At 44.1% G+C, this 22,145-nt stretch overlaps 2 pseudogenes; one reads left to right on the forward strand and one right to left on the reverse strand.

The window, feature by feature from the left end:
- The first annotated feature begins 7,334 nt into the window (after window positions 1–7,334).
- Window positions 7,335–15,108, forward strand: LOC136456023 (dual specificity protein phosphatase PHS1-like; annotated as a pseudogene).
- Window positions 15,109–15,291: 183 nt separating this feature from the next.
- LOC136456024 (glycine-rich domain-containing protein 2-like) lies at window positions 15,292–20,385 on the reverse strand (annotated as a pseudogene).
- Between the last annotated feature and the right edge of the window lie 1,760 nt (window positions 20,386–22,145).

Raw genomic sequence — 22,145 nt, forward strand, 5'->3', positions numbered from 1 at the left:
ACCGCCGGTTCATACGGTAATCCGATGGTGATAACTTGATCACCGCCGGTTCTTACTGTAGCACACACGTCCATCTTGGCACCGGTGGTAGAAAAAACTATTATCTCTACCGGTTTCTCCGAGCGTTGGACGTAGGACGAGCAGCTAGTGGTGAAAACCCTTCTACCGCTGGTTTGACGGACGACACCACGGCGAATGGCGAGATTCTTCTCACCACCGGATCATACGCCGAGCCGGCGGTGAAAGCATTCATCACTGCCAGTTATTCGCCCAGGAGGGGGGCCATAGGTCATAAGCCAGTGGTGATACATATCACCGCCGGTTATCTCAGAACCGTTGGTGAAGGTCCCGGCGGTGAATTGACTTTCTGTAGTAGTGGAGGGAGATGAGATGTTGGCACTAGAGAGATAAACTGGATAGAGGGAAATAGAAATTTCCAATTTATAGGGAAAGGACGTCGCTGTCGATTCCCATCTTAAACCGACAGTGTTGTTCTCGTATCACTGCCGGTTTAGTTATGAAACCGATAGTGATGCACTTAGATCACTGCCAGATTAGCTTGTAACCAACACTGATGCACCTCTATTTGTTGGTTCATGTTTTGACCCGGCAGTGATATATGGTGGAAGCCTTTATTTGCTTGCTTTGACTAGTAAAACCGTGTATCCCCAATCTCTTGTCCTTGTCTCTCTTGTCGCAACCAGTTTTGCGGAAAAGGGAGGTGCCCTCGCCGTATATATGGCGTCCTCGTCTAGGTCCTCGGCCTTGCATGAGGTTCGTCGGCAACTGAGGCCAGAACTCCCTCTCATTACGTGCGATGAGTTTAAGCATCACACTATGTTGTAGTTTAGAGTGAAGAAGGAAGGTCCCAACTATGGTTGCATCTTTTGCAAGTGTCCAGATCACAAGGTTAGGTCTTATTGGCCGCGTTTTTTAATAATTTATAGCCATTTTTCTGTGATGATTTTGATTCAAAGTTCTTGATTTGGTATTCAATTCTAATTTTAGTGGGATGGTAGTGGATGTGTCGGCTAGTACTGAGAGGAAGAATATGTTAAGCTAGTGAAAATATTGGCTGAGCAGGCTGATAATAGTGCACATGTGTATGAAGAGGTGAATCAGAAGAAGCCCATCGATGAAAAACTGACAAAGAATTTGTCTCTTTTAATTGGAATTGGAGGTGAAATCCTTATTTTGTTGAAGTGCATTGTAGGATTATAGTTTTGTTTAGTGCTATTTGAGATTGTCTACATTGTATCAAGGCTCTAAATGTTTTGTTATATATTGTGTATCCATCCAAGTTTGTAGCTAGAATGATTCAAAATAATTCTAAAAATTACAAAACACTCCGATGCAATTTGTAAACCGGCGCACAGTGATGCTACACACACATAATAATTAATTTAAACTATAGAAAATAGAGAATCATTTGAAGTCTACAAAATTCGTACGAAGACTACAAATATATTACAACATTTTACTAACTAGAGTCCTATTACAATCAAAGTCTACAAACACATTAAAATATAATCACCTCACAAACATTCTTTTAGCACCCGAGTAGGATCTCAGAGGTGCAAGAGCATGCCGAAGGAGTGTGAAGAGAGCGAACCGAGGTGCATAAAAGGTTTGGGCCCTATGATGAGCAAGTTGCTGCCGCTATCGCAACGCAGACCAACAACTGTTGGAGGCGTGATGAACAACTCCGCATCGCTGGCTGAACGCAGTCCGACCAATCAAGGGAGGTTAGAAGTGAGCAACTGACAAAGAAGATGAATGACCAATTCAGACTCGTACTATAGCTGGGTGGGTGTGAATTCAGACTTGTACTATAGGTAGTTGGAGTGCAAGATCGAAGGATGGATGAATTTTTTCCTTTTCTATATCTTCTTCTTTTTCTTTCTTCTTTCTTAATGCTAAAGAGACAAATTTTCTATCATATATTTTTTTCGTTCAACTTCACGGTCATAGACTCACAATTCTCTGTTTCCGAATCGTGCTAGTCGATCCAACGCTGTCCGGCATCTGAGTATAAAGAGGGTATGGTACGTAATCCATGGCAAGAACCCATAGAGTTTCTTTTTGTTTTTGATTCGGAAGTACAACTGTATCATACGTATTAGAGTCTGGAGCCCGTATCGAGCACAGCTTGGATCAAGTTTAACTAGGTATACATGTCTTACTTGGTAACTTGAGCCAACCGGTTGTCTTCTAGCATGTCCTCCAATCCTATCTATCTCCTACAACTAAAAACAATAAAATGTAGATATTTTTTGTGCAATATTTGTTTTGGTTCGTTCATCTACCCACGCCTGCGATCCCACGACATCTCCCACATGCACATTGATTATAAGTTAATCTTAATTACTGATTGATCGTGCCATTCTCCTTGATTGAATATTGTCTGTCATGTGATAGAGGAATCACGGCAAAATAGGAACTAGAAAATTATTGTGCTATCCATATATACATTGCATGTTTGCATGCACCAGCATACATTGCAACGAGCAAAATGAAAGAGAATTAACATAGACGGAAAGAGAATTAAGACAAAAGAAACATCTTTGCATTTCTGAGAACCTTGTCAAATCTATCTACATTTAATTACTTCCTCTCTTTGCATTTGCAAAAGAGACAGTTTGTTCCTCCTTTCATTTAGTTTCACGCTCACGTGTTCCATCGCCCTCGCTTGCTATTTTTTGCTGAAATTGTCTTTGGGTCTGTTCATTTTGAATCCTTTCCCCATATCCCGGTTCCCCAATCCAAGGTCCATCATGACAGTAGACACCAGACACCATTTTTTTTTGAATTAAACTAGGTAGCGTGCCCGTGTGTTGCTATGGGATAACTAACAATTTATACTAAAAATACACGGATCGCACGATAAGATAACAATACTGTAAAAATTAAATACCAACGTGAAAGTGACATTTAATCTAAAAAGTAAAGTTTATGAATTTAACACAGTGACGGAGTACGCAGCGTCGCGGGCTCACAAACTCTACTTTATGGACCTTTCCGTGATGCGGCTAAGATAATGTTTTATATTGGCAGTAAGAAATCTCTGATATCTATTTCTTTCATTGTAATCCATTTATCTGGACAATATTTGAGGTGAGGGCATGGTTACAGTTTTTAGTAGCTTTGCGATATTGTCCGAAGCTATGAGATGATTGATGTCTTGCAATGATCCTTTCATTAATTTAGTTTTCTATCTATGTTTAATTGTTTATTTAGTCTATTTTATAGGCACGCCGGTAGATAATGGATGACAAAATTTAAGCATCTATAATTTATCTCTTTGACTTTGAGCATGAGTTTTGTTTTTATTTTTTAATTGATATATTGTCCTTTTGTTTTTACCGTAGCGTTAGCACGGGCATACATAAAAAACGAAGATGTCTTTATACTGTAGAAATCTTTCAAGAAGATCATGCATAGATTATTATTGTATTGAATATGATATATACACAATCACCTAAATATTCTAATTAAACTACAAAATTTTAAATTAGGATACGAGGTAAGACATGCAAACAGATATTTCAAAACTATATGTAGAGTCCAAAGAACTTAATAAATAAATCCTTCTGGAGGCAATGCAAATTCTCTCTAATCTTTTATTTGGTATAGTTAGTGTTATCATAGGACCCACGTATATTTATAGGAAATAAATAGTGGACAAAACGTGGATACTTTTTGGTGTGATATTCCAACATAGGTCCATCGCCCTGCCAATATCCTTGAGGCAGATCACATAAAGGATGAGAGTCCCTTTATGAGATTGCTCACAAGAGACTCAAACTTATATCTGATCATAGTAATGTTGAATTGCTTTACATCAAAAACATCGATAATTATAAACGGGGACATAGGTTTTAGTATACATAGTGGAGAAAAACTCAACATTGGCCTTCTCAGCAGCTTTTCTGAGCCTTTGCAGTACTAACTTGTCCTTAGTTAGATAGTCAAGAGGTGCACCATAAAATTATGCACCACTAAGAAAAGTGTCACCATAGGTTGCCTTGACCTAAAAAATATGTCGAAATTAAGAATTACAACACCTAATTCAACATCTTAGAACAGACACTCAAGTGGATACCTTATTCTACAATATATGTCTGTATAGAATAGTTCTAAAGCCACACATATTTATACGGTGAGTATAACATACTTTGTTTTAAAATTTTATGAGAGATTTTTTAAGACACGCAGTATTATCCATGTGACAGGCACTAATATTTACATATATACTTGAACCTGTGTGTATAGGATTATATGGAGATGCAGCGAAACTTATTCATAGATTTATTGGAGCATGAAAGAAATGGATATCGGAGAATTCTTTCTGCCGATATAAAATATTATCTTAGCCATATCACGAAAAAATCTATGTCACTTTCCATGACTGTGTTAATTTTACGAACTTTGCCTTTTGAATTAAATGTCACTTTAATGTCGGTATTTAATTTAACAATATTGTTATCTTATCGTGCGATCCGTGTGTTTTTAGTACAAAAAATTTAGTTGTCCTGTAGTAACGAACGGGCACGCTATCTAGTATACGTATAAATACAAACCATGTGTATAAAGTAAGATATGTGCTTGCATATTTCATTTGAACCACGACATAAACAAAAACAATCATATGCATAACTTACATGCCCACGTAAAAATTAAATAGCCAAAGATGTCATTTGTTTGCACCAATAAAAAACAATCTCATCCATCCAAAATTAATTGAAAACAACGTCCATGTCTAGCAAGCTATTAAATAGAAATTCTCAAAACATATTGCCAAAGACAATGGGATGAAAGTTTCATGCAAAAAAAAAAAAAGAAAAACGACATCGGCATCTCTAAGAGTTCCCTATTTTTTCTCCTAAAACTTGTAGTTTTATAACTCCTAAAAAGATATTGGGAGGAAAAAAAAGAAAACCATCTCCAAGAGTTTCTAATAAATTAGTTTTAAAAAATCAAATTTGAATCTCACATCTATTTTTTTTGGCTTTTTTCTGTCGCCAGACGTCATAGGGCGCGTCGAACCCCTCACGTCGCGACCTCCCTGCCGCCGCTGCCACCATCAGTAGCAGCAGACAAGCACAGCAGCCGACCAGTAGCAGTAGACAAGCACAACAGCCACCAACAGGCAATCGTGCCAGTCTGTACCATCATCTGATGGACAAGCACATCATCATTAGCTGGCCTCGTCGATCGTCTACGTACTGGTGACGTCCATCGTCTACGTACCGGCGGCGTCAATCGTTGAAGTTCTTTGGCGCGACGAGGGAGACCAGCGCGGGAAGGATCGGAGAAAAGCGTGACTCTAAGGTGCGAAGGCGAAAACCACGCGAGAGAAGGATCCACGCGACTCAAGAGCCGCGTAAAGTTACGCGGAATTGGCTTAGTTTTCCCAAGTGCCTAAATATTAGGAGGATGGATTAGTAACTGTTGGAGAGAGATTTTTTTTATTTTCCTAAACACCAAGTATTAGGAAGACAAATAGAGAACTCTAGGAGATGTTCACAAAAGAAAATATTTTACCTACTTATTACTTCGTCCATTCCAAATTATAAACTATTTTGGCTTTTTAAACTATATTGCTTTTACTATGAATATAGACGTAGTATATATGTAAATGCATAAAAAACGTTATGTACGTAGAAAAGCCAAAATATCTTATAGATTGAAATGAAAGGAGTATTAAAGAGAAGGAATTCTTCTAACCGTTTTTTATTTTCCACAATCCATGCATGCCCCCTCGTGATCACATAAGTGATCCGAATTCACCATCCGTACTCACACAAACTAGAACACCACAAAGTAACCGATGACATGAGCGTTGAATAGATATTTGATCCGGAAATCATCTAAGTGATCACACAATAAGATGTATGGTCTGTTGCAATGTAAAAGCATGTTTGCTAGTTAATATAAAATGCATATTGAGTATACCTAGGATATATATATATATATATATATATATATATATATATATATATATATATATATATATATATATATATATATATATATATATATATATATATATATATAAAAGAGGATGTCTTAAGTATCAAATCATCCCAAACAGAACACTTCTTTATAAAACAACGATTCTAAGTATATTTTTTGAGAATTGGTTCTAAGTATTTTTTTATCGGATATAACTTGGACGTACACAACCTACACACTACACACTCACACTACACGCACATACACGTGTGTATCCATACACACGCAAAGAAGAGATTGGGAGGCACGTCACCTCCAGTGTACGAGAAACACATAATATCACCGAACGCACACGCATACCCTAATTTTTTTTTTCAATACCACCAAATACGCACGCGTACGTGTACCCTAAAATTATTATTATTTGATCGGGTACAACTTGGACGTACACAGTTCGCACACTCCACACTCACACCAAACTCGTGCGCGTCCGTATACACGTAAAGAAGAGATTAGGCGTCGCCTTCAGTGCGCGAGACACTCCACACTCACACCACACGCGCACACACAAAAAAGAGATTGGGAGGCACGTCACCTCCAGAGCGTGAGAAACGCACAATACCACCGGTCGCATGTGCATGCTTCTACCCTAAAATTATTTTTTTGCAATACCACCGAACACGCACACGTGCGTGTACCCTAAAACACACAACCTTAAAATTAATTTTTTAATACCACCGAACACGCACACGTTCGTGTACCCTAAAATTATGATTTTTTTGATCGGATACAACTGACGCACACAGCACACACACTCCACACTTATACTACACGTGTGTGCGTCCGTACACACGCAAAGAAGAGATTGGGAGGCACGTCGTCTCGGGAAACGTGTAGTACCACATCAACACACACGCGTACGTGGACCCTAAAATTTATAGAAAAAATCTAAAAAAAATTGCAATCAGCAGGATTTGAACCGGTGCTTGGCTCATTCGTGTTCTAAGTATTTTGATACTCCTACGTGGTGATGCCTTGTCATTTAGGAGGCCGAATGCTCATAAATGAGAAATGCTCGCCACGTCCGCACCATGCATGCGCTACTGTTTCCTCTCTCCTGTCCTGTTCCTTCCCTTCTAGCAGTTGGCCAAAAGGCACCACCTTTCCCTTCGCCCGCAGACTTCTCCGATCCGCAACCAAAACCAAATTCCACAACATTTCCTCAAGCGGTTTCTTCAAGAAACCTGGATCAATCCAACCTTCAATGGCACATTCGGTGGGATCTCCCTTGAGTTGCAATGGAAGAGGGGACTACGGAATCCGGATCATTCTCCCGCTCTTCCTCCTTCGTGAGCTCGTGGCAATTTAAATGAGTTGCAATGGAAGAGGGGACTACGGAATCCGGATCATTCTCCCGCTCTTCCTCCTTCGTGAGCTCGTCGCAATTTAAAAAAGAGTTAAATGTATCAGAGATCTATTAACTTGTGAAGAGGTTTCGGCTAGGTCCATTAACTTCTAAAGTGGCTTTTTAGGTCCATAAACTTTATAAGCCGTATCACTTAGGTCCATAATTCTCTACATTGGCTTCTTGTGCTGATGTGGCATGATATCGTGGGCATGCGGGCGTGCAAGCAGATGCCACCGCCCTGCCACACGGGGGCGAAAACAGGCCAGCCGCAGCCCCGCGGCGCGCGATCTGAAGCCGATGCCGTCACCGTGTCGCTCCCCTTCCTCGCTCGCTGTCCCTCGCCGACAACCGGTTCCACGGCAAGCTCCCCCGCGGGGGTCCCGCTGCCACCGAGCCTCCGCATCCTCGACCTCTCCGGCAACGCCTTCTCCAGCGCCATCCCGAGGTCCCTGTTCACCGCCTCCTCCGCGCTGCAGGAACTCTACCTCTCCCACAACGGCTTCTCGACGCGGCTCGAGCTGCAGCATCGCGAGCTCCACGCCGCCCACACCGTACTGGCAACCGCCTGCGCAGGTGCGTCCACGCCGCCCTGCCCGGATGCCGCCCCCACCGGCCACCGCCGAGGAGCCATCTGGCGCCCCTGAACCCTCCTCGTGCGGGCACGCCCCTGTCGCAAAGGAGTCGCGTGAGAGGAGCGGCCGCCGCCTCGGTCTAAGCAGAGGGAGATGACATTGGGGGTGGACAGCGGCACGAGGCCGTAGACGATGTCGTCGTGTCAGCGTCCGACAACCGCTCCTCCCCAGCGGTGCCACCTACAGCATCGCGAGCTCCACGACGAGACCTAACGCGCGTGGCGGCGCTGCGGCCACGGCCGGCCTCTGGGGTGGCTGTGCCCTGCTCGTCCTGCGCGGCAGCAGAGCCCGTGCCCGTTGTGTCGATCAGCCCGTTGTGCTCGATGCCTACAGCAACTGCTTCGTCGGCCCACTGCCGCGCGGCCTCGGCGAGCTACGTCGGCTCCAGCGGCTCAACCTCGGCGGCAGCTTCTTCAACGAGAGCGTTCCGGCCGAGATCGGGTAGCTCCGCTCGTTGCGGTTCCTACACCTCGCCGGGAACGCGCTGACCAGGCGGCTCCCTTAGGAGCTCGGCGCCCTCGCGTCGCTGGAGCAGATGGAGATAGGATACAATGCCTACGACGGCGGCGTTCCTGTGGAGCAGTGGCGCGAGGACGGCACCGGCGCGCCAGGCAGCGGTAGCGCGGGCAGCGCACGTGCACGCCCCAACGTCGTCGTCGGGCCATGGCGGATGACTGCGTTCTAGAGGTGGAGGTGTTCGCCGAGGTGGAGGTGCTGGGCCACCTCCGGCACCGCAACATCGTCCGGCTGCTAGGGTGGTGCACCGACGGCGAGGCCATGCTGCTCCTCTACGAGTACATGCCGAATGACAGCCTGGACGACCTCCTGCACGGCGCTGCCGGTGCCGGCGCCGCGGGCAAGGCGAGGCTAGACTGGGACGCGCGGCACCGGATCACGGTGGGCGTTGCCTAGGGCCTGAGCTACCTGCACCACGACTGCGTGCCGGCCGTGGCGCACCGCGACCTCAAGCCCAGCAACATCCTGCTCGACGCCAACATGGAGGCGCGCGTGGCCGACTTCGGCGTCGCCAAGGCGCTCCACGGCACCGCGCCCATGTCCGTCGTCACCGTGGTGCTGCCGTGGCAGCTACCGCTGCTGTTCATGTCGTTCGCGCTCATGTCCCTCGGGTTCGCTGCCACCATCATCGTGTACATCCAGCAGGCCAGGGGCTGGGTCGTCGGCTTCGCCGAGGCCATCGTGCTCATGGTGGGTAAGATGGAGATCCCCGCGGCCTCCTTTGGCATCTTCGCTATCCTGACGCCCACTGTCACCGGCCACGCGCGCGGGCTCAGCCCGCGGCAGCGGATGGGTGCCGGCCTCACGCTCTTCGCTGTGGCCACGGCCGTGGACGCGCACACCAAGAGCGTCCGCCGAGCCGCCGCGATCGCCCAGGAGTTCCGCGACCCGGGGCATCCGGACGAACCGGTGCACATGTCGGCCATGAAGCTGGTGCCGCAGCAGTGCCTGACGGGCTCGCCAAGGGCTTGAACCTGATTGAGCAGATCGAGTTCTACTACTCCGAGTTTCCCAATACATGTCCAGCATCGGGGTGTCGCTACTCGCTTTCGGCCTCGGTTTCGGCGCCGTGCTGGGCAGCGCCATCGTCGGCGCCGCAGCCCCTCAGACGCGCGGGCGAGCCGCCACTGCGGGCGTGCGAGGAGGTGCCGTCGCCGCCGTTGTGGGCGTGGGCGAGCTGCTGCCGCGGCCACACAGGTGCGCGAGCAGGTCGTCCTCCGCGGCGCCCACCGTTGATGTTGTCGTTCCCCTCCCTGTCTTCGTTGTGCAGCGCGCCCGCCGGGGATGGAGCTCGCGCCGGCGAGGATGGCCTGCGCGCTCGCTAGAGAGGAGCTCGCGGCGGCGAGGGGCCTGGAGGCCGCCCGCGCGGTGCTCGCGCCCGCGCCGGAGCATGCACGTGGTCGAGCTCGAGCCCGCGACGGTGCCCACGGCAGAGCACAGGGGCGTGGGAGGAAGCTGTTGAAGTTGCGCCGGCAGCCGGCCATGGAGGAGGGGACGAAGCGCCGCCGGAGGAAGCCACCTGCACTCCTGCATTGCCACGGCATCATACCACATTAGCACGAGAAGTCAACGTGGAGAGGTATGGACCTAAGTGATACGGCGTATAAAGTTTATGGACCCAAAAAGCCACTTTCAAAATTAATGAACCTAACCGAAACCTCTCTACAAATTAATAGAACTCTGGCGCATTTAGCTCTTTAAAAAAAAGTTGATTTGATTTGGTTCCCGTCCCCTTTTCTTGGAAGTAGAAGGGAAAAACTTTCTTGATCTCGATGAATTCCTGCAGTGTGGGTTCGAGGAGTGGGTGGCATTGGTGAGGAAACGCAATGGGAAGGCCGCCTCGTGCGGGCATCTGGGTCTCCGTTCTTCAGTCAGGTACCGCCATTTCGTCTCGCTCTTCAGTTCCTGTGATCCACTTGGTGGCGAAAGAACAGCCCCTTCTTTCCATGCTCAGCCACGCAATTGGATGTGGATCTGATAAATATATTTTTGTATAACTCGTCTTCTGATGCACCAAGTCGACGATGAATTTTTATTGCTTGTACAACTATTAAGTTTCTTACCTTTTGACAATCTTTCACGTGCCTGAATTTTATCAAAATTTCAATGTTTGATTTATGAGCGGTGCTAGCACCTGTTGTTGGTATGCCGAAAATGCTTACGATCATATATTTAATCAAGCATCGTGGACTTCGTACATTGTGACCATCTTAACTTCTTTTCAGCTCAAAGCCCTAAACTGATACTTACTGTTTGATAGCTAATTGAAAATACACACTGTATCCAAATGATGTGTACCATGAGTATAATTTTTTTCCTCATAGGATGGGGACGGGTTTGTCAAGTCAGATTATACTTTTTGTTTCAATAACTGATAGTATTACTGTTGCTCTCACTATATTGCAGTTCAGAAGTACTAGAACTTGCAGATCCTGATAGCATGTCATTGACCCTGACCCTTGTGACCAAGTGCCAGAAGGAATCCTTTGGGAGAGGCTTGGGAGGGTTTCCATGATGGATATTGAGTCAAGGGTGTGTTTGGTTTCTGCAGTACCTTCTAAAATTTCTGTCACATCGAATGTTTGGACACATGCTTGGAGTATTAAATATAGATTAATTATGAAACTAATTGCATAACATGCGACTAATTTACGAGACGAATCTTTTAAGCCTAATTAGTCCATGATTTGACAACGTGGTGCTACAGTAAACATGTGCTAATGACGAATTAATTAGGCTTAAAAAATTTGTCTCGCAAATTAGCCTCCATCTATGTAATTAGTTTTATAATTAATCTATATTTAATACTCCTTATTAGTATCTAAACGTTCGATATGACATGAATTTTAGGAGCGACTAAAGAACCAAACACCCCCTAACTTCAGTTGGAGCTCTCTCACCTCACTGCACCATACAAAACATACGGCTACAAGTACTGATCCATCTGAGGATGACGTTAGCAGAAGTTTTGAGGTTTTCATTTGTTCCATCTATGCATTTTTTTGCAAATTACTTTTTTACAGTTGGAGAAATATTATTAGGTGTAGGCTATCTTTTACGAATATGTATATTAGAATTAATTTTACAAACCATGTCTCTAGGTCCTTCTAATAACTGTACTATTTTGCTTAGGTGACAGTAAATTCGGGGGGCGTTGTTTTTATTGCATTATTCAAAGCTATTGAAAATGTTGACCATCCATCCAAGGAAACAGCTGCAGTCATTAAAATAGCACCTTCAAGGATGGCCACGTAGTCTGAACGCTTTGGGTACGAACTCGCTAAATGGCTTGGAGTGAGAACTCCTCAAGTAAGAATCCACTATGCTAGCAGGCACTCACGCTAACTAAAATGATGCACTGACAACTCTCTTGACCCATATAGGGCAGAGTCATTCATAGCTCGTCATCTGAATGGCAACAAATCAAGGATGCAGTTGAAAATGCTCGACATGCATCAATAGCTGCTGGTGATGAACTTGAGGAGATGATTTGTGCCGAGATGCTAGAAGCCCTTGAATTGAGTCGTTGCCTATTTCTGATGAAGTATATATAAACATGAAGTTGCCACTTACCAGTAATGTGCTTATCAAAATAATGCTTATTATAACAAATAACAAATTTGTCTTGCTGTTTTGCAGTTATGTACATGGCTCCCCTCTGCTAGAGAATGTAATGCCATTTGAGTCACGGCAAGCTGCTGAAAAAACTGCTGAAGCATTAGGGAGGGTCTTAATCCTGGACCTCGTATTGAGGAATGAGGATAGACTGCGATGCCGTCCCCTTGGCTGGCGTGGAAATTATGCAAATCTACTTGTCGCCAACAGGGAAGCTTATGCAAACCTTGACTCACTAGATGATGTTTATGATTCTGCTATCATTCGATACAAGCCAGAGATCATCAGAAGCCCTCAGAAACAGAAGCAGAGAAGAGCTGTTTCAATTAGTGGCAGTATCGGCTCAGATGTCTCTGACCTCATATTGGAGGACTCTTATGCTTCTAGTGGGCATGAGTTTTCTAGCTTTAATATTGTAGCCATTGATTCAGGTGTACCACGCAGGCCACCTGCCAGTAAGCGGGCAAAAGATCAGGAGAGCTACCCCAAACTAGTGGAATTAACACTGAACAACTTCGATTATTCTTCCAAACTTCTGTTTGAGGTGTCCTTCGGAAAACTTGGCATCCCAGGACATGAAGAATTTGATGTATCATCTGATTATAGCTATAATTCTCCTCTCTCTGAGAGTGATATGGTAGCAACAGTGCATTCATTCCGAGGAGGTTTTCGTAGTGCTCTGAGAGACCTTCAGCGATTCCATATTTTCCTCATCACACTCTATCAGAAGCTGGATGGTCTACTGAAAATTTTCTTCAATCTTATGTATAAATGCTCCAATGAATATGCTAGGGAGGATGCTGGTACTTCTGATTCGCCATTGTGTTCAGTGGAATCACAAGCAGATTCAAATGATACTGATGTTCCAAGGAATCTGCGTAAGCCTTCCCGAACCTTATCCCGTGACAATCTAGACCTATCATCTCCTTCCTGTCGAGAGAGCTTTATCAGCAAACATTTCAAAGGAAATGGTGATGCCTCCCGTGGTCTTCGGTTGACAATGAAGCTGCGAGATTTTAACAAGTATGCCAAGGTTAAGACCTTTGAAGTGTGGATGGATAATTTGTCTATTATAAAATGTATGACGTAGGTGCCTAGTTGACATCTAGCTGTTTTTTTTTCACTCTTATAGATTGTTCCACTGATTTTTTCCTGAATATAGCGCAAAACAGAATTTAGTTGCAGGAGACCAAATAGCTAAAGGGCTTCATGATTTCAGCATGCAACTTGCATACTAACCAAAGTTTTGTTTCAGGTACATATGGTACCTATCAGATGACTATTTAGTTAATTTGACTGCTAGTCTGCTATATGGTGTTTTGCATAAATCAGTCAAGTTTATCACGCGATTATATTAGTCATTCAGAAAATTTTTACAGGTAGACAGTGAATTAAGCAAAGAGATAGAACAATGGAATGACATGCTGAGGACTGAAGTAGTAAAGTTGTGTCAAGACAACAATTTTCACACAGGCTTTTTTGAAGGCACTGATAATAGCACTGCTGTTGATGCTTACGAGTTGAAGGTAAATCTAAATGTACCCTCTGAACTAACTACTTGTATACTCATTAATTGAACCTATCAAGCAATTCTGTTCTTAGGTTCGACTTGAGCACATTCTCGAGAGGATATCTTTGATCTCTGATGCTGCAAGCACTGAGCGTCCATCACAGATCACAGATTACCTGTATATTGGTGGTGCTCTAGCTGCTCGGTCAACACACACACTTAAGCACCTTGGCATCACCCATATATTGTGCTTGTGTACAAATGAAATTGGACAGTCAGAATCACAGAAGCCTGACCTTTTTGAGTATAGGAATTTCTCGGTGAGTTCTACCTAATATCTCCATGGATGGAAAATCATTTTCCTTTAGCATAAGCCAGAAGACCCAGTTTAGATATCTTTCAGTGCTTAATTGCTTCTTTATATAGATAAAGGATGATGACAATGCAGACATTGGTGATCTCTTTCAAGATGGTTCTGATTTCATCGATTACGTGGATCACTTGCGTGGCAAAGTACTTGTGCATTGCTTTGAGGGAAAAAGTCGTAGTGCGACTGTTGTTCTTGCCTACCTGATGCTGAGGAAGTAAGACTGCACAGTAATTACTATATATCATCATTATCATGCTTCTCTGTTAAAATCGATAACTCACCATGACTGAAACAATTTATTACCAGATTTACCTTTTTTTTATGTGACCTTAAGGTCTATCAATCCAGAAATGACATCTGTACGGATAGAAAGATTGCATCTTTCCCTTCTTTTTATTGTCCTGGACACGGTCATTATCTCATAATTTCCCCCCTTTTTTTCTTAAGAAAATGTACTCTCCTGGAAGCATGGAACATACTGAAGAAGGTGCACCGACAGTGCGCATCCCAATGATGGGTTTGCTAAGGTCTTGCTGGATCTTGACAAGAAACTGCACGGGAAAATCTCCATGGAATGGCAACACAAGAGGCCAGCAATGAAGGTGTGTCCCATCTGTGGCAAGAATGCTGGTCTCAGCAGCAGCTCACTGAAGCTCCACTTGCAGAAGGCGCACAAGAAGATATCCTCTGGGAGCGTAGACAGTGCAATGACTCTGGAGATACAAAAAGCAATAGAGGCAATCAAAGCTGGCTGGAGCGGCAGTGACAGCCCAGCGCATAAATCACAATCACACATCGAAGGATTTTGATGTTTAATCTTACATTCCTACGGTCCTGCTAATGCATACAAGAAGGTTTGTAATCAGCAGCTCATACAACAAGGTTTGTAATCGGCAGCCGCTTTAAGAATGAGGCCTCAGCTCTGGACTTAATGACACTTGTAAGTAGCACATTTCTGTAACATTTGAGGGGTCTTTTATATGGTTTACGAGCTTGGATTGACAAGAACCATCAATAGAGGGAATGTAGTTTCTGTTATAAAATTGTGCGATTCTTTTTTTCTGAAGAAATATGTACGAGATGAACATTCAGACTCTTTTTTCAATATCAAATTTTGAATCCTTTGTCCTCTATAATCAGTTTGTTCAAAGGGACAGAAGCTCTTCTTTTAGTTCATTGTCAAACTACAGAAATCAAACCGTTTTAAAATGAAATATGGAAATTCTCAGTACAAATCATATATGACAACAATCACTAGATTCGTATCAAAGACCCATCACCATTAGTGAAACAACAGCTCCCACAAAATTTGTCCTGTACAAAGATCACTATGTCATAGCATTGAGGAAATGAAATAATTTCCCTGCAATACCCAGGAAGATTGGGTGCGTTTTGTATCTATCAGGCAAGTCCTGATGGTAACAATCTCTATCAGGACTTCAGGGTATAAGAGCTTGCCTGTACAGCATGTCCTTTCCGTCAGCAGGTGAGTACTTAGCGAGCATTGGTCCGGTCTCCGCAGAGCTCAAAACCTGCGCTGCGTTCCGGTACCAAGGCTGCAAATGAGGATCTGGCGAAAGCATGCCAGGAAGCATCACTGAACCCCAGTCTCTCTGCCCTGCCCTTGCTTCACTTATTCTCCGTCGCACTAAAAGCCCAGCCACATCTTCTCTCCTGATCTCTGTCATGGTCCGTGCAATCACCATGCATAGGAGAAGAACAAAAATTGCGTCCTCTTCAGGTAAGAACTCCACAGCAAGTAATTTCCAGTTTAGAAGCATGGTTGCTCTGTCACCATGATGATCCGGTGACTTACGAACAAGTGTGAGGTATTGCTCCTCCTCAACGAGGTTGCTGGATGCATTATCTGTGTTTACTCTGTAGCTCAATCTCCTCCCGACAAGCAGCCTTCCCTGGTAAATAGTACATTGCAGTGCAATTAAAAGGCATGAAATGGCTTTGTAGATTTTTAGAACAGTGAAAAAATGAAGTCGTATATCAACAGTGAAGTAGTAAGACAACTGATATTTTACATTTTAATAAAACAGAATGTTTGAATTACAATTAAATGGCACATGAAAATTCTATGAAACTGAAACTTAGGGACCATTGGACCAATACAAATGCTATTCTACAGTTTAACCAGCACACCTCTTTGCTAAAGAATGTATCTATATGAAATTCTAGAATAATATCTTTTAAAGAATAAAGTTAAATAACAAACATATTGGTCCAAATTAAGTTCATGTGATAATATAGTTACCATATATCTTCGATCTTCTCTTCAGAGAGATTGCCACTGCTGTGTTACATTTTTGTAAAGGAAAATGATGAACTCTACAACATGCACTCATTTGTATATTGCATTGAAAAACTTGTTTTCTATAGAAATCAAGTAAGGTTCTTGTGCTATCAGTTGAGTTCTTTCAGCGGTGAGCACTGATGATGGTACTTTGTCTACTACTCCCTCCTGAAAAGAATGTAATTCTAATTCTAACATAGTACCACATATAGAGTTTGACCAAGTTTATATAATAGGTATATTGATATTTATAATATCAGATAAGTATCATTAGATTCATCATGGAATATGTTTCCATAATAACCTATTTGGTGTAAAAAATATCGCTGTTGCTAAGAATAGTTTGACTAAGAATAGAAGTAGAATTGCATTCTTTTCAGGGCAGAGGTAGTACAATCCATATGCACTCTTTTTTTTTTTTTTTGAATCAATCCATATGCACTGTAACCCCTTCTTAAATGTACTGATCATACCTCCTCTTCTGAGCTGTCATTTTTCAACTGAAAGCTGAGTTCATCTCCCAAACGTACTGCCAGTGTATCTCCTGTTGATAAGCTCCAAACTACCTTATTCTCCTGTTGATCTTTCATCACTGTTGCTGTGCCCACTATCTTTTCTGCACCATAAAGGGAAAAAATACCCACATTATCATAATAATTGTGATCTCCAGGAAAAGCCAATTATTGTACAAACTGAAGTTACCAGGAGCATAACCAACGGAGCTTGTACTAGCAATGTATGACCATGATCCTTCTCGAACCTCAATGCTCCTATCCTCCCATTTCACTGCCATGGGAGTTTCAGCACCTCTCCGCCAAATCCCTCTGCCTACTCTACACAAGTCGCAACAGGTTTCATCAAAAAGCATACTGAGATATAAAATTACAAGTCATTCCCCCAACAGCTTGCACTGTAACCATTACAGATGAAATGATTCAATGGATCTTTCTAAGGGAGGTGGTACGTGACAAACATATCAACCAAAGCCGAAATTCTAGAATAACAATCAGTACAACCTACTGAACAATACCTCATCCGGATGACAAAACATTCTCTCCCACTGTGATCAAGTACAGTGCGTGTCAGCCAGCGTCCTTCTTGTGGACGGTAATTTCTCATGCGCAATATGACATCAGAAATCATGGCCCCACCATCATCAGTGACTCGATCAGGCACACACTTCAACAAGTATGGTGCTTGAACTGGAGGGGTAATTGATGCCATCGCTCTCATCCTGACATCAAGTTCCTCTGTGAGAGCGAGTGCTTTCTCATGCAACACATCGCTCCATGAGAATGTGATGTTCTTGAGGAACTTGCTTTTCCTGAAGCACCCACTAAGGGTACGCCTGAACTCAATGAGGAGACCCCGGGTTGCAAATTCACAATACAAGTGCCATACTTTCTGCCAGCTTTTGCAGGCTAAATTGGACATCGATTTGTTGAGTTTTAGTGATCTGTGACACCTCTGTGTTCGCAATCGTAGGAACTCCTTGCTGGTGGGCTCCTTATCAAATTCTCCCTTCAAGAACACATATACCTGCTACCAAGAAGATCAATGATACACTTAGCCAGAATATAAACCACACAAATATATAAGGACATCATGTGTCATGCCAATATAAAATTTCTTTTAGTTTTTGTAATATGTGACCCAGATTACCAGAGAAACAATTTGAATATACCTAAATAAATTCCCTATACAAGGCCTCAACCTGGAAATAAGCTTATCAATCGCTTGATGTGACTAGATTTTCTATATAGATCAATAGGACCACAGCTTGAAAGTTATAGTAGCAGTCCTTGATAATTTGAATATACCTAATCATATGAATGTACAAATACCTCGTCCGGTGAGAGGGCAATACTTGTTTATGTGTTGTGCATACTAAGAATAAAAAGTATTTTTTGAGGCCCAACATTGTGGGGTTGGATTTTTTGAGAGATGATGCTGTCAAAAGCAAATGATTGAGCAGGCCTACCCACCACCCGATCACTTGAGGCCACTAGCAAAGGGAATCTAGCATTTTGGCTTGAGTGACCATGGTGCACATGGGGCTGTAGAATTTATAACTGCCTTTTTGACTTAGTGATGTCGTTATTACTCACTGTTGTTAGCATTATGCCACGATGTGGTCCAGAAACAAATGGATGGCTGCTGAGGAAGCATAGATAAATATAACATAACAGTAGACAAATAGAAAATTCTGCCTATTTGCTAGCCCCTCATGAGGACATCATACAAGCTAATGTGGAATATCCTAAGTTTGGCATAAAGTTAACTGGTTAAGTATGATTACAATGTCAGCTCTACTGTTTGGCATTTCATATAGATTCTAGAGCAGTGTAATTCAATAAAAAATGCTACTGAATAACTACAGTAATGATACTCTGAAGGTCTCGGATATACCTCCATAATAAATCTTGGCTGCAAACTCTTGTATAGCCGGTTGGCATCCTCCTCTGATGCTGCCGGCACCCAGTAAAATGCCTCCCTTGCTGCACTAACTGCTCCCGCATCAACCTCTGATCCAGCCATATCATATGGTTCATCATATGCGTCCTCCCACAGTCCCCTTGACCTCCCTATCACCTCATCACTCACCACTTCCCCATAACCAACCCCCACTTTTGCAACATTGTCCCTGATGCCCATCGCTACCATATCCGTGGCATAACACACAGGAAAACTCTGGCATGGATTCATCACAATTGTGTAAACTAAAATACTTTTGAGAACAAAATTACTTGCTTAATCGAATGTAAGGTCTATGTATACCTGGTGAGCAAGCCACATCAGTAATATGTCTAGGCTAGGCACAAGCCGTGTGCATTCTTGGGTTGCGCACACAACCTTCTTGATAAGGTCCAGGAAACGATGCATATCGCCGCCTAGCAGCAACATGGTAGATACCTTCCCGCACAAAGGGTGAGGCAAAACGGTCTGCTAGGCCAGCATACCGTGTCACCATTTTGACAATTTCACCATTGACATTATCACAGGTTATGTTATCAACACTGTTTCCATCAATCTCATTAGTATCAATGTCAAATGGCTCGGATGGGAAATGAGTAGCCCAGACATCCCGACAACGGTCCTCGGCATACACCTCATTCTCCACATCAAGGATTGATGGACGGTTGATGAGGCATCCAAACCTTGACATGCAGTACGCGGAGTAGTTCTCCTGCAGAGCCGAAGAAATTTCAGATGCAGCACTTGGTGAGAAGTGTTGAAGGGGCCAAAGCAGCTGAGTTCAGCGGAAGTGGGTTCCTTGTGGAATGCTAAGTCCAGCAAGGGGTTCATTTGAAGTTAATTATTTCCAAAAAAAAAAAGTAAGCACGGTAATTTATACTACTACTAGGAGTATATCATTGCAATTTAACTAACTTGTTGCTCATTCACAATAAATTCTCTATCTTGTTAAAAACCTAAACATTTCTCAATTTATATTAGGAGAAAGAAGAAAGCAAAGACTTTTGATCAGCATGGCCCGAGGTTACAGAGAAAGTCGATATGGCTACTACTACATAATATGAAGATGAAACTGATTGTTGTGGGCATAATCATTGTGCTTTGCCGTCTTATCACACATCTGTCCGTGTGCCGTGGATTTGAATGTGAATTCTCAAAAGTCAATACCACAAGGAATTCCATACCACAATTAGTAACAGTGGCATCCGAATAAATAGAGTTTTAAGGTGGCCGAGTCAAGACGCTCTCAGGCAATAAATGAAGAAAGAACCGAAAAGGTGGCAAGAAATTAAAGAAGGCTGACATGGTAGAAGCAGTGGCACAGCCAGACGAGGTGCACGTCGGGCGGCGGCAGCAGCATCGCCGCCTCTCCTCCTCCGCCTGCCTCCCCCGCCGCGAGCGGCATCCACAGCTCCTCGTACCTCCACACGGACCGCGGGCCCACCCCGGCCGGCGCCGCGCGGAGGAAGGCCAGCAGCCGGCGCGCGGCGGCCGCGAGGTCCACGGAGAAGGCGGAGGAGGGCCCCTCCTTCCCGCCGAGGCCCGAGGCGGAGGACATGGCCGCGGCGGCGGGCTCCGGCGCCTGCACAGACTAAGAAAGCGCACGCCTTCCTCGCTGCTGTCCTGAGTGGGGTGGGATTCCTTGGCGTCAGCTGATCTGATTGATGGGCGGATGCGTACGAGCGCATCGGACTGCAGAGCGCAGAGTAGGTTGGTGGTCAAAAGGCCCGGTGCGGTGCGGGACATGCGCCAGCCGACGACGGGGCGCACGACAGCACCAGGGCCGGCCGGCGCATCAGTCATGATGATGATGATGGAGCGGGACCGGCCAGCCACTCTGGTTAACGTTTGGTCTTGGCAGAGAGTGATTGATGCATGCCACTTCGTTTAGGTGCGGTCCGGCCGTCCTGCTAGTGGCTGTGTTTGGTACGCGGCCTGAAGCCAACCAGGCCCCCAGGTCCAGGCCAGTCACAGCCGGGGCGAAACGGTGCAAGCCCCATGTATGGTTTTCTATACCAAACGTACCAGGCTCAGCATAGATCATGTTTGATTCCACATCAGGGAGCCAGGTCCAAGGCCAACTACCTCAACTGCCATTTCGAGATCCTGTTTGATCCCCGGGTAGCCCTAGCAACCATGGAGAATAGCACAGAAATGAACAACAGATAAGAGATATGTAAGAGTAATCTAATATCATCTAACCAACCGGCCTCGGACAAATTAGATAATTAACCATGGAGTCATAGCTGTTCTAACTTTACAAAAGTACCAATGAAGCCAGGTAAAATAACATCAACAGCCTAATCAATAAGCAGCAGTCCTTGAACAACACATAGGAGATAGGTAACAGAAATAGATGATAAAAATTAGTAAGACGCAGCAGCAGCTCATCCATCATCTAGTTGTAGTCATCACAGGCCTAAGTGGGGCAGTCGTAGCAGCCAGTATTGCCCCCTTATCCACAGTCCAAATAGAAAGATAACAAGTGAGGTGATTAACACATTTTCCCACCAACCAGCCTTACCATTACCATCAGAAGAAGCAATGATTGGAGTAAAAGAATCATCAGGAACCGGATCATAGGGGAGGGGAGCTGCTGCTCCATGAGATGGATTGACATCTCTCATTGCTGTATGATAATCTCTAACAACCTGCTCATAGTTGCTATACTTCTTGTATATAGCATTTCTGACCCCAAGAACTTGCTTACTGCAGTCATGCCAAGTCAGGTAAATCCCTGAAGTCTTCCCATAGAAAACCACATAGCAACTTGGCATTTTCTATGAAATGAAACAGTGGTTTAGCCTCAGTCAAATGTAATGCATGAAACTAGCCATGAGTGTGGAACTTGAAGATCTACGATTTGCGATGAAACAAATCATTGATCTTAAGTCCCTCACTGATGACCAGCATCATCAAGTTCAAATCAACAGTTATGACATCACAGGAATTCTAAGAAAAGATTGGCCTCGGCTTTAGAATCTGGTAGTGTTCATCAAGTTGAAATCATTGGTGGCTGCCATACAAACAAAAAACCAGTAGAACAGCAAGTTACAAACTACAGGCAATAGAACAACCAAACAAGTGCAAATCCAAGGTCATGGCTACCATGGAACCCTATTGTGCACATTCATTCACTGCCATCAGCACAAGAAAGAAGGAGCTATTGCATGAGACCCTAGGGTTTGATGACAGTCATAAAAACATCAAAAACCAGGTAAACAAGGCAGCCACCTCATGTATATGTTGTTTGCATATAGACCTTATATATTCCCCATAGTTACCACCAATCAAAAGAAACAAAACCATTCATGAATAGACATAAGCTTTGGCCATGGGACACAACCATCCAACAGCAGCAT

Source organism: Miscanthus floridulus, chromosome 6 (genome assembly GCF_019320115.1).
Source record: "Miscanthus floridulus cultivar M001 chromosome 6, ASM1932011v1, whole genome shotgun sequence".
Taxonomy (NCBI): Eukaryota; Viridiplantae; Streptophyta; class Magnoliopsida; order Poales; family Poaceae; genus Miscanthus; species Miscanthus floridulus.